Below are 10,307 nucleotides of genomic sequence, written 5' to 3' on the forward strand. Positions count from 1 at the left end.
TGCCTCCCAATAGTACGATATGTGTTGGAAGGGCTGGTGCACACTCCAACAATATGATCTCGTTCCCAAGAGTCTCCCTTCACATCAAGTCTCAACCACATGGAGTTGTCCAAAAATGGGTTTGAAAATCCAATGGAAGAAATTAATTAAGCCTCTAACAATTTTATTTTATTTATTTTATTTATTTATTTATTTATTTATTTATTTTTTATTATTATTATTATTATTATTATTATTATTATTATTATGCATAAGTTCAAGGGCCACCTGGCCAAGGTAAACTCATTGAGAGGCCAGACAAGGGACCCGCAAGGGGCTACTCTTTTTGTAATACTAAGTACTACTATTAACATATATTTCAGAAAGGTTGGGTCGGGGAGCGACAACATAGGAGGTTTGAACCAACGACCTTCCCTTGACTTACTAGCTCCCTACTACGTAGGAGCTTGCCATTGAACTAGAAACTCATCACCAAGCTTTTAAAACATGACTGAAAAGAAAAATATTTCTACCCAAAAAAAAAAAAGATTCTTGAATATTAACGAAGGGCGATAGAAATGGCCCCCTGATCATGTGGTCATTGTGCGAATATACAAACTAATAGGAAGGCATCAACCAAATGGGAGTTGGGCAATCTTTTCAAAATCCCAGTGTCGTGTAGCATAGGACACGATACCATTCTTTTACCTCCATAAAGAAAAAAGCCAATACATTGAAAGAACATATATATCTACGAATGATTTCAATTTAAAATTTAACACGTGATAAAGTATTCAAAACTATTCTTACTATCCAACGGTTAATCATCACCTATCACCCTTTTCTTTTTCTTTCTTTTTTTTTTGGTAAAATTAAACATCACCTATCACGTTGCACAAGTTGGTAGACTATCAAGTAGATTCCTTGGTAAATTTGAACCATTACATAACGGTCAGCAAATGAGAGTTGTTTTCAACACAACCAAAACAATCACCCCATATTTGGTTAACTTCAAAATTGAAACGTTCATGCTCTACGGTGAAAAAGATTGGTGCCCAAAGTAAGTTGCTGAGGAGTCCATAACTTTAATATCCAAAATATTGCAAATGTGAGCTCTATCAGCAGAAGCCACATTCGAGCTAAAAACAAGGGAGCTTTTATCCAGATTAATAGTAAGGCTGGATAAATCAGAGAATATTCCCAGAATGCCCTTAATATGACTTTCAAGCATGTTCTTTACAGGGTGCAAGGTAAGTTTACTGCATGGAAAGCTAACTCCTCGTTTTTGCAGGAAGGATGGTTCTTCTACAATCTGTTTTGGCCTTTATACTTTCTTATTTAATGTCTTCATTCCTTCTTCCCAGATGCATCACAAATAAACTGGATTCCATTCATTCACTCTTTTGGAATGGTGACTGTGCAGCAAAGCACAAATTACACCCTATTGGCTGACATAAAGTGTGCATACCCAAATCATTGGGAGGGTTAGGTATTAGGAAGGGGAAACACAAAATCGTGCCCTTCTTTTAAAACTTGGATAGAGAATGTTAACTGAACCCCAATCACTTTGGGCCAAAGTACTAGTCCAAATATTTTTCCAATCGATCTATTTTCCATCCATTCAACTTTTAAAAACAGAAGGGTTCGTTATCGTGGAACAGAATTGCGCAGCTATTACCTACCCTCTCGAAAATGTTTATCAGAAAAATAGGTAATGGCAGCCAAATGGACTTTTGGTGGGTCCCATGGATTTCATCCTTAAAAAGCCCTTTAGCCTTGAATTTCAATTCTGAAACCCATCAAAGACAAATGGTTTCGGATTTTTTATGTAGACAAAGATGGAATGTATGTCTATTATTTTCTACTCTACCTTTGTCTCTCACATCTTCAATTTTGTGCATTTCTTCTTCAAATCAGCGTGACCACTCGAGGTGCCATGTATCCAAATTTGGTATCCTCAATACCAAGGTAGCGGCAAAATTTTTAAATTCTATTACACCTACTAATTTGAATGGAATATTGAATAGGTGTACTTGTTCCTCATCATGCTCATACTGGTGGTGATTCTTATGAAAACTCCACATCTATCCCAAGTTTAAGCTTTTCTTTTGGATACAAATGCATGAGGGGCTCCCGACAAGGGATGTGATTGGACAGTAGACTACTATTGACACATCTTGTGCTTTCTGCGAGAATTATCGTGAATCTATATAGCATCTTTTCCTCTCTTGCAAGATTTCTAAACATATTTGGGCTACAAGCCTATTGGGTCTGCATACTTCTTCCCTCTCTGCTTGTTCCTTTCAATCTTTAATAATGCACTTTTTTAAGACCAAACATCGCCTTGCAATGACCTTAAACTATATTTCTCTACCTTTATTATTTTTTCGTATTTTATTTGGTATTATAGAAATAGGATAATTTTTGAAGGACTCAAACTCAATCCATACCAAATTGCAAACCATGCTTCTTGGTGGGTTTCGCAGTATAATCTTCCTATTCACTTCGATGAAGTGGATAATTCAATGTCCCACAAATACAAAATCAAATATGTTCAATTCCCCTTCTCAGTACACCATTAATGATATGTGCTATAGAAAACACACAAAAGATGATTGGGTGGGCTGTTTATTTTATCTCTCATGGTAAATATCCATTATTAATGGCTGACTACATAATGACAGGAAACATTTATGAGGGATGCGCAAGGGCTTTACTATCAGAACTCAATGAGACCTCAGAAAGGAAGTGGGATGTAGCAGAAGTATGGATTAAAAACCATTTTTTGACAAAGCTAACTTTTGACCTGTCCTCAACATTGTGGCCTTTAAGTGTGGCCCCTATTTTGTTTGGATGTTTACAAACACTGGCAACACTTAATTTTTGGCTTTAAACCATCTCAGGACATAGTTATTTTGTTAACTCAATGGGCACATCAAGCACTGACTAAGAAAGAAATGATATATATAAATGGGTCGGATGTATATGATATACCATATTATAACCCCACCAATAAGTGTAAAACACGTGGCACTCAACCACAAGCCAAGGAACCCTTCACAACTCAAGGTATCTATAAGGGCAAACAGGGTATTTCACCCCTTGGGACTAGGTTTTGACTACATCCACCCTATAAAGGGAAAAAGAGGTAATCTCTCACTCTCTCTCCACTACTCCAATAATATATTTTGTTGTGTCTGAGACTAACTTAAGCATTAGAGTAACTTGGCCGGAGCACCCCTCTGGCTCCCTATTTTGCAGGTTTCTCTCCCGGAGCCGATCGTTAGATTTTTGCACCAACAATATGTAACCGCTTTTTTATTTAAAAAAAATTTCTTTCTTTTCATCCAAAAAAAAAAAAAAAAATCAAACGTTCAAGTTTGGAGATTAATTAGGTGAGAAATTAGGGATAAGTTAAATGGTTATATGTCCACGTCCAACTTTCTCCTTAAAAATTCAAATTTTCTCCTTAAATATAATTAATTTAGGTTCCGATTTTGCAAACAATCTGTTCAATCCTAGACATGAAAGATATTATTGGGAATACACTAAGAGAGAGAGGAGATAAAAATGAGAAGAAATATAGTCTCCCACGGGTTCCTTTCTTTTTACCGTTAGTTGGTAGATTTCTAACTAATTAAGAAGAATAGATTTTTTTTTTTTTTAAGAATAAGAGATCTCTTAAGAAAATAAAAGTAAGTTGGTAGATTTCTTTTTTTTTTTTTTTTTTTTTTAAGAATTTCTAACTAATTAAGAGGAAGGGAGAAAAATCTAAAGGAAAGAAACGTGCAATGTGAGAAACGTGTGAAGAGTTTCCTAAAACTGAAAGGGATTTTTTTATTATTTATTTATTCATTATAAATTTAAAAGTATATCAACAATTTTAGAAAAATAGAAAAGAATGAGAAAAACTATAATATAGGAGAGAATGTATTTAAATAAATAAGAAGGGTAAAATAGTCAAGAAAAATATTTGTCATTTCATGCTTTTATATAATAAAATAATAATAATATGAAATATATATATATATATATATATTGGTAAAGAATATGAAATATATATATATATATATATATATATGGCTATGTCTGAATGCGACTGACCGAGTTAATGTGTTGTGACTTAATTTACAATGCCCTCATTATTTTGTCATCTTGCAGTTACTTTTGAGGTCATAACATCAAATTCCATTTAAAAATTTTGAATATCTTTTTGTAACTCAAATAGTCAAGAAAATTATATATTTACAAGTTTACAAACACACTCTTTGGTTTATATACAAACAAAATGACCACATGTAATGACCAACTCTTCACAATAAAGAGGTTAAGAGTTCAACTCTCCTGGGGTTACCTGTCCAGAAAAGAAAAAAAAAACCACATGTTGATCCTTGCAATGGGCTCAGTTTTTGGTTTTTAGGCCCAATTTGTTTTTTCTCAGTAAAGCTTTCCCCATATTTTATACAAGCAAATTGACCACTTGCTAAATGGATCCAGTTCCCCTACCGAGCTGTGCAGTGTGCAACTCACATCCAACGGTTAAGCACACCCAGGTATGCACCCCAAGGTGCTCTGGCCGTCCGATGTGCATAGCACAATGTGCCACGTCGTAGAGGATCCGCACGCCATGCTAAACAGGAAGTGTGACAGAAATCATGAGTAATGCTGTGCCACACACTAGTCCACCTACCAAGTGTCACTATTTTATTGGCTGTACACCTGTACCATTAATTAGTATCAGTGTTGGATCAAGATCAATAAATATCCCAATAATGATGTTCACCTGGAGTAAGTCTTCAAGAAGTATTCAAACCTCATTTTTTTGGTGGAACGTGGTGGGGAGGGGGGCAAAGGAACTGTCCCTGGTCGCATGATGCCATGGCCTCTACACCCTGGCAAAGATGGGAGTAAAATGACACCTTCACCCCTATGGAATACAATAAATTCATTTCTGTTGTTGCCTATATGTGCCTCTCATTGGTTGCCCTGGTTGCATTAGTAATTGAAATGTTTGCTGGCAACAAAAGAAATGGAATTGCTCTTATTACGTACTCCTCCCTGTGTTTTCAGAAATTACATCCACTCCCCTGTAGATGACGTTGTTAGTGGGGTGTTAGTTTTGATTTATAAAAGACAATTTTACCCTTTTGTAATTCAACCACAATGTAAATACCTATTTTACCCTTATGTATCTTCTCATACCATTTTCCCTCAAATTGAAAAGAGATTAGGTTCACCATCTCCGACAACAGGCCACGGTGACAATAAAGGAAATGGTAAATCTCCCTTTTGCATTTATCCGATCCTTCAGCTAGTGTAGTGTTCTATGGTGGTGGTTGGAAGTTGCTTTCTGCACTCCTAAGTGATGCGATACATTAACCCTCCATACTTCTCTTGTGCTAGTTCATCACAAGCTTATATTTCTGGTTTTTCTACGAGTTATGACCGTAAACTGCACTTCTAAATAAATTCATATTCTATTGTGTAACTTGTTTCAGCCAATGAATAATTAGTGTGTGATAGAACAGAAGCTATAAGAATCCAATCCAATATGCTAACCCACGAAACTATTCTTTACGTATTGAAGAAACTCAATAAGAACTAGGCGTGGAATTTCTTCAACTGAGAATTGTGGGATGGCCATAGCCAGGCAGAGGTGTAGTAGGTGACAAAAAGGTGAAATAGTCTTTTAACAAATTGAAAGGTAAACTGGGTATCATCAAAATATTAGTCTAACTTAACAGCATAAATTTAACGATGTGAGTATTTTAGTGAAGCTCACATACTACGGGGAAGGATTATGTAATTTTTGAAAACACAAGGGAAGGGGAATTAGCCAATATTTATTTAATTAAATATGTTAATTATGACCTATGTAGTAACGTAAGGCCACATCAGCCAACAGAATATGCATCCAATCAATGTTTTGAGGCCTCACCGGTTAAGTCACGAGTCTTGACCTTGGTTGGGTATGGTAGCGTCCCCTAAACTCCCAAAAACTCTGTTCAATCTAGTGATCACCTTACAAATTATAATGTCCATCCATCTTTGCACCTTTGCTTCAGGAGGAGAATGGCTAGGAAAAGAAGAAGAGGAAAAATATAGGATCTGGCTGAAGTCAATAGCTAAGGAGAAGTGCATATAGTAGAAGTTGAAATCTGCCCTTAAGTACGCCAAGATAGCAGAACACCTCCATCCCCATTTCCTTAGCATCTCTGAATGGGCATGTTGGAAAGTATAATAGAGGTTATGAAAGAATTCATGGGGATAGAAATGAGGAGGAGATTTCAGTTTGGATTTTACACTTGCCTACAATTTATCAGTAGTAAACACATGTTTCAAAAATAGAGGAGCACCTAATTACTTTCAAAAGTTAAAGCAAATGGGTTATCATGTAAAAGATTGTAAGATTATACCACGGGAGAGCATAGTTATGCAACATAGATTATTGATCTTAGATATTTGTTTTAAAATGCCAAATGGTAAGAGACGGGAAAATATATTTGTCTTAGGATAAGATGTGGAACCTGAAGGATGAAACTTGAAGATATTTACTAATAAAATAGTATTATTTGGAAATAAAATTAGATGGTGATCCTAACATAATGTGGAACAAGATGTTTGCATCTATTAGAAATACAGCTAAGAATGTTTTAGATAAATCTAAAGGAATATCCTCCTCCCACGAAAATAATACTAATATCTGAGAAGATTGTGTTAGCCATCAGGGAAGAAACTTCATATACACACACACACATATATATATATATATATATACATGAAAAATTAGGATAGCTAAAGTAAAAGAATTATTAAAATATTAAAATAGGTAAGGTCCAAAGTTATCCCAATGAAGATTTGGAAGAGCCTAGGAATTTGAGGGCTATTGTGGCTAACCAATTTTTTTAACAGAATTTTGACTACAAGGAAAAATAACGGATGAATGGAGAAGCATAGATGTACCAATTCATGAAAACTGGGTTACTAACAGGCAACCCCTTATTGCTTGAGCAAATATCATATTATCCCAGGCTTTTGCTATTGATATTCACTCATTTTCTTCTTTTTTTGTCCTCTCTTTTCTTCTCCTCAAAATTCATAGTTTTGAATTATGTATTCTTACCCATCCAATTCCCAAAAATTAATCTCATCATTCTAGAATCAATCGAAAAAGGATGTTATCCAAACACATTTCAAGTAATTGTCGTAAAACCTGACCAATTGACCCTTTTGTTTGGGAACCTTCTATCAAGAGGATAAAAGAGTGAATCTTTCCTTACGCTAAATTAGGAAAATAAAAAAATTTCACGCTCCCTTTTTACGTATTTCTTAAATAAATATAGATACCAAGAGAGTAATACAAAAATATAAAATATAGAATAAATATAGGACAAAGAAAGAAGGATATAGAATAGCAAAATATACAGTGTAAGTCTTGCATATTTCTATAGCTCCCAAAAACCCTCATTTTTACTTTGACGGAGTAGGCAAGAACGTACTCGTGAAAGAAATGATTATTACATGGAAATGAAAAAACCTGGAGTGATTAATGAACAAAATATCGCAGAATCCAAATAACCTAAGTAACCTCTGGTGTGAAAGAACCAGATCAGGAGTCGTTGTGACATAGGTTAAGCTGCCCATATAAAACAACTATGGACAGAACGATCTGATCAGAATAAGGATAATCGAACCACTCAGAAAAATGGAACCATGATGAAGAAAGGCATGAAAAAAAAAAACATAATGGGCTAGGAGACTGTGAGGCCCCCAATTCTTGACTGGAGGGGCACCAAAGGCCCCTCCCTTCCATCCCATGGATAGATAGAGAGGGAGGTAAGCTTTTGGTTTTTTCATGGTACGTTATCAAAAGTTGAACAAGAAAATAGATGGCCTGTTAGGATTGGAGTGACTAATCGAATTGATTGGGTCATGTAGGAACAAGGTTCAAGTCTATAGTCAATCTGCTAGGATGCCTCAACCGCATACATCACTACACTTCCACTGGACAAATGATATTCAAAGTCGTAATAATTATAGAGGAACTAAACTCATGAACCATTCTATGAAATTATGAGAGAAAACAATTAAGGTGCGTTAAGACAAGAAACTAATGTTTCAAATAACCAATTTGGTTTTATTGCCTAGGGAAGTCAACCACATAAGCTATTTATCTACTTAGGAGACTAATGGAAAGATTTAGAGCATATAACGACCTTCACATGGTCTTTCTTGATTTAGAAAAATTCTATAATGGAGTACTTAGAGAATTAATTTCGCATGTTTTAAAAAAGAAAAATGTTTCGAGTAAATATGTGGACATAATTAAATATATGTATCATGATATAGTGACTAGCGTAGAACTGTGAGGGGTCAAGGAATGAAATCCCAATAATGTTTGGTTACACTAAAGTATGGCTCTAAACCCATATTTATTTAAACTAATCATGGATGAATTGATTAGAGACATTTTGGATCAAATCCCTTGGTGTATCCATTTTACAAATTATATTGTTCTAATGTCTGAAAGAATTGCTCAAGATAAATGCAAAGTTAGATTTATGGAGATTGGACTCAAAATGTTTTAAAATAAGTAGAACAAAATAGAGTACATGCTTTGTAACTTTAGTAACAATAAGACAGAGAGTGGAGTGGTGAAAATTGATAATAGGGAATAACCTCAATGTGTGTGAATACTTCAGATACCTAGATTCACTCATGACTAAAGAATGAGAAATATATAATGATATTATACATATAATTAAAGTAGAGTAAATGAAGTGGACGGGTGAGTTCGAAGTGTTGTGTGATCAGCATATCCTTTTAAAACTCAAATGAAACTTTTATAGAACGGTTATATGACCAGTAATGAATGGAGCTAAATGTTGGGCATTAAAGAACATTCATTTAAACAAACTCAATGTGGTAAAAACGAGGATGTTGCGACGGATGAGTGGTAAAATTAGAAAAAATAAAATAAAGAACGAACAAATTAGAGTAAACCTAGGCATTGCCCCTATTCATGATAAATTGCCAACATCTCTTCTAAGGTGTCATAGACATGTACAATGAAGGCCTTTGAAAGCTCATTACATAGAAGTGATTTATCACAAATTGAATGAGCTAAAAGAACTAGAGATAGGCTAAATATAACCATGTAGGATTGGTATTTTGTATGACTCTGAATAAAATTGATTAGAGGAATACGATCCATCTAGCCACCCACATTTAATTGTGATAAGGTTGAGTTGTTGTTGGACATTTGAAGCATTTTTCTAATTGCATTTTCAATTTTCCAAACATCCATTATTGTATGTCATATGTCTTTCGCTCATAATTCCAAACTCCAGAACTCTCTAAATGAGAATGGGAAAACAAAAACATTTCTGAAACCAACATTGATGCTGAGGAGACTTCAATACCTTAAATCATACTTAACTTGAGTGGCCTCTGCTTCACACAATTGCAATCTCTCAGAGTTTTGAAACCCTTTTCTGATTTTCTTCCCTTGCACAGATGAGGAAGTTGAAAGTTGCAAGAAGCCAACAAATACGAATCTCTTGTTGGGACTCTTATGTGGGCTTATTGATTGACCCATTGGGTCCAAGAGAATAAGGACCACTCTAATTAGGAAACTTCTAGCCCTATTCTATTGTGGGAATGGAATAGGGTTTAGGAATTCTATTATATATAGAATACTGACGGTCCCTGCAGCTATTACTTTTCATAATAATATTTGGGAACACTGCTTTCTCACAAAGCTAGTGTAGAGACAGAGAGAAGATCCCATAGTAAGAGGCTGCAGAAGATCTCAGTAGAAGGACCCATATTGCATGGTTCTTCATTATAGTTCGTGGTACAAGCGTCAACCTTGATTTAGGGACTTTATTCACGCTCAACGGGTATGTGATTGATTTCTTTCCATTATTCATTCTTGTATTCTATACACTATAGGTAATTCAAATGATTCTAGGATTTAGAATCACTAACAATTGGTATCAGAGCCTACACTATGGTGTTAGAATCAAGACCCCATTTCAAAGAATCAAGAAATTATGTAAAAAAAAAAAAAAAAGATTTGGGTTTCAATTTATGAAAATCATTATTTTACTCTCATTTAAAGATCCCGTATAGGAAAACTTTCTTCACGGAAGTTGTAGAGCACAAAAAGACGATCGTGGCGGTATACCGCACATCGCCGAAAACCTCCGGACATTCCGGCACGCGCCGCCAGAAATCGACTGCCAGAGGAGAGAGAAAAAAAATTTCAAAAAAAAAAGTAATAGTTGCGAGTCATCGCCAGGTCAACTCGGAAACCCCACCGAGTT

Source organism: Macadamia integrifolia, chromosome 1, assembly GCF_013358625.1.
Source record: "Macadamia integrifolia cultivar HAES 741 chromosome 1, SCU_Mint_v3, whole genome shotgun sequence".
Lineage (NCBI taxonomy): Eukaryota > Viridiplantae > Streptophyta > Magnoliopsida > Proteales > Proteaceae > Macadamia > Macadamia integrifolia.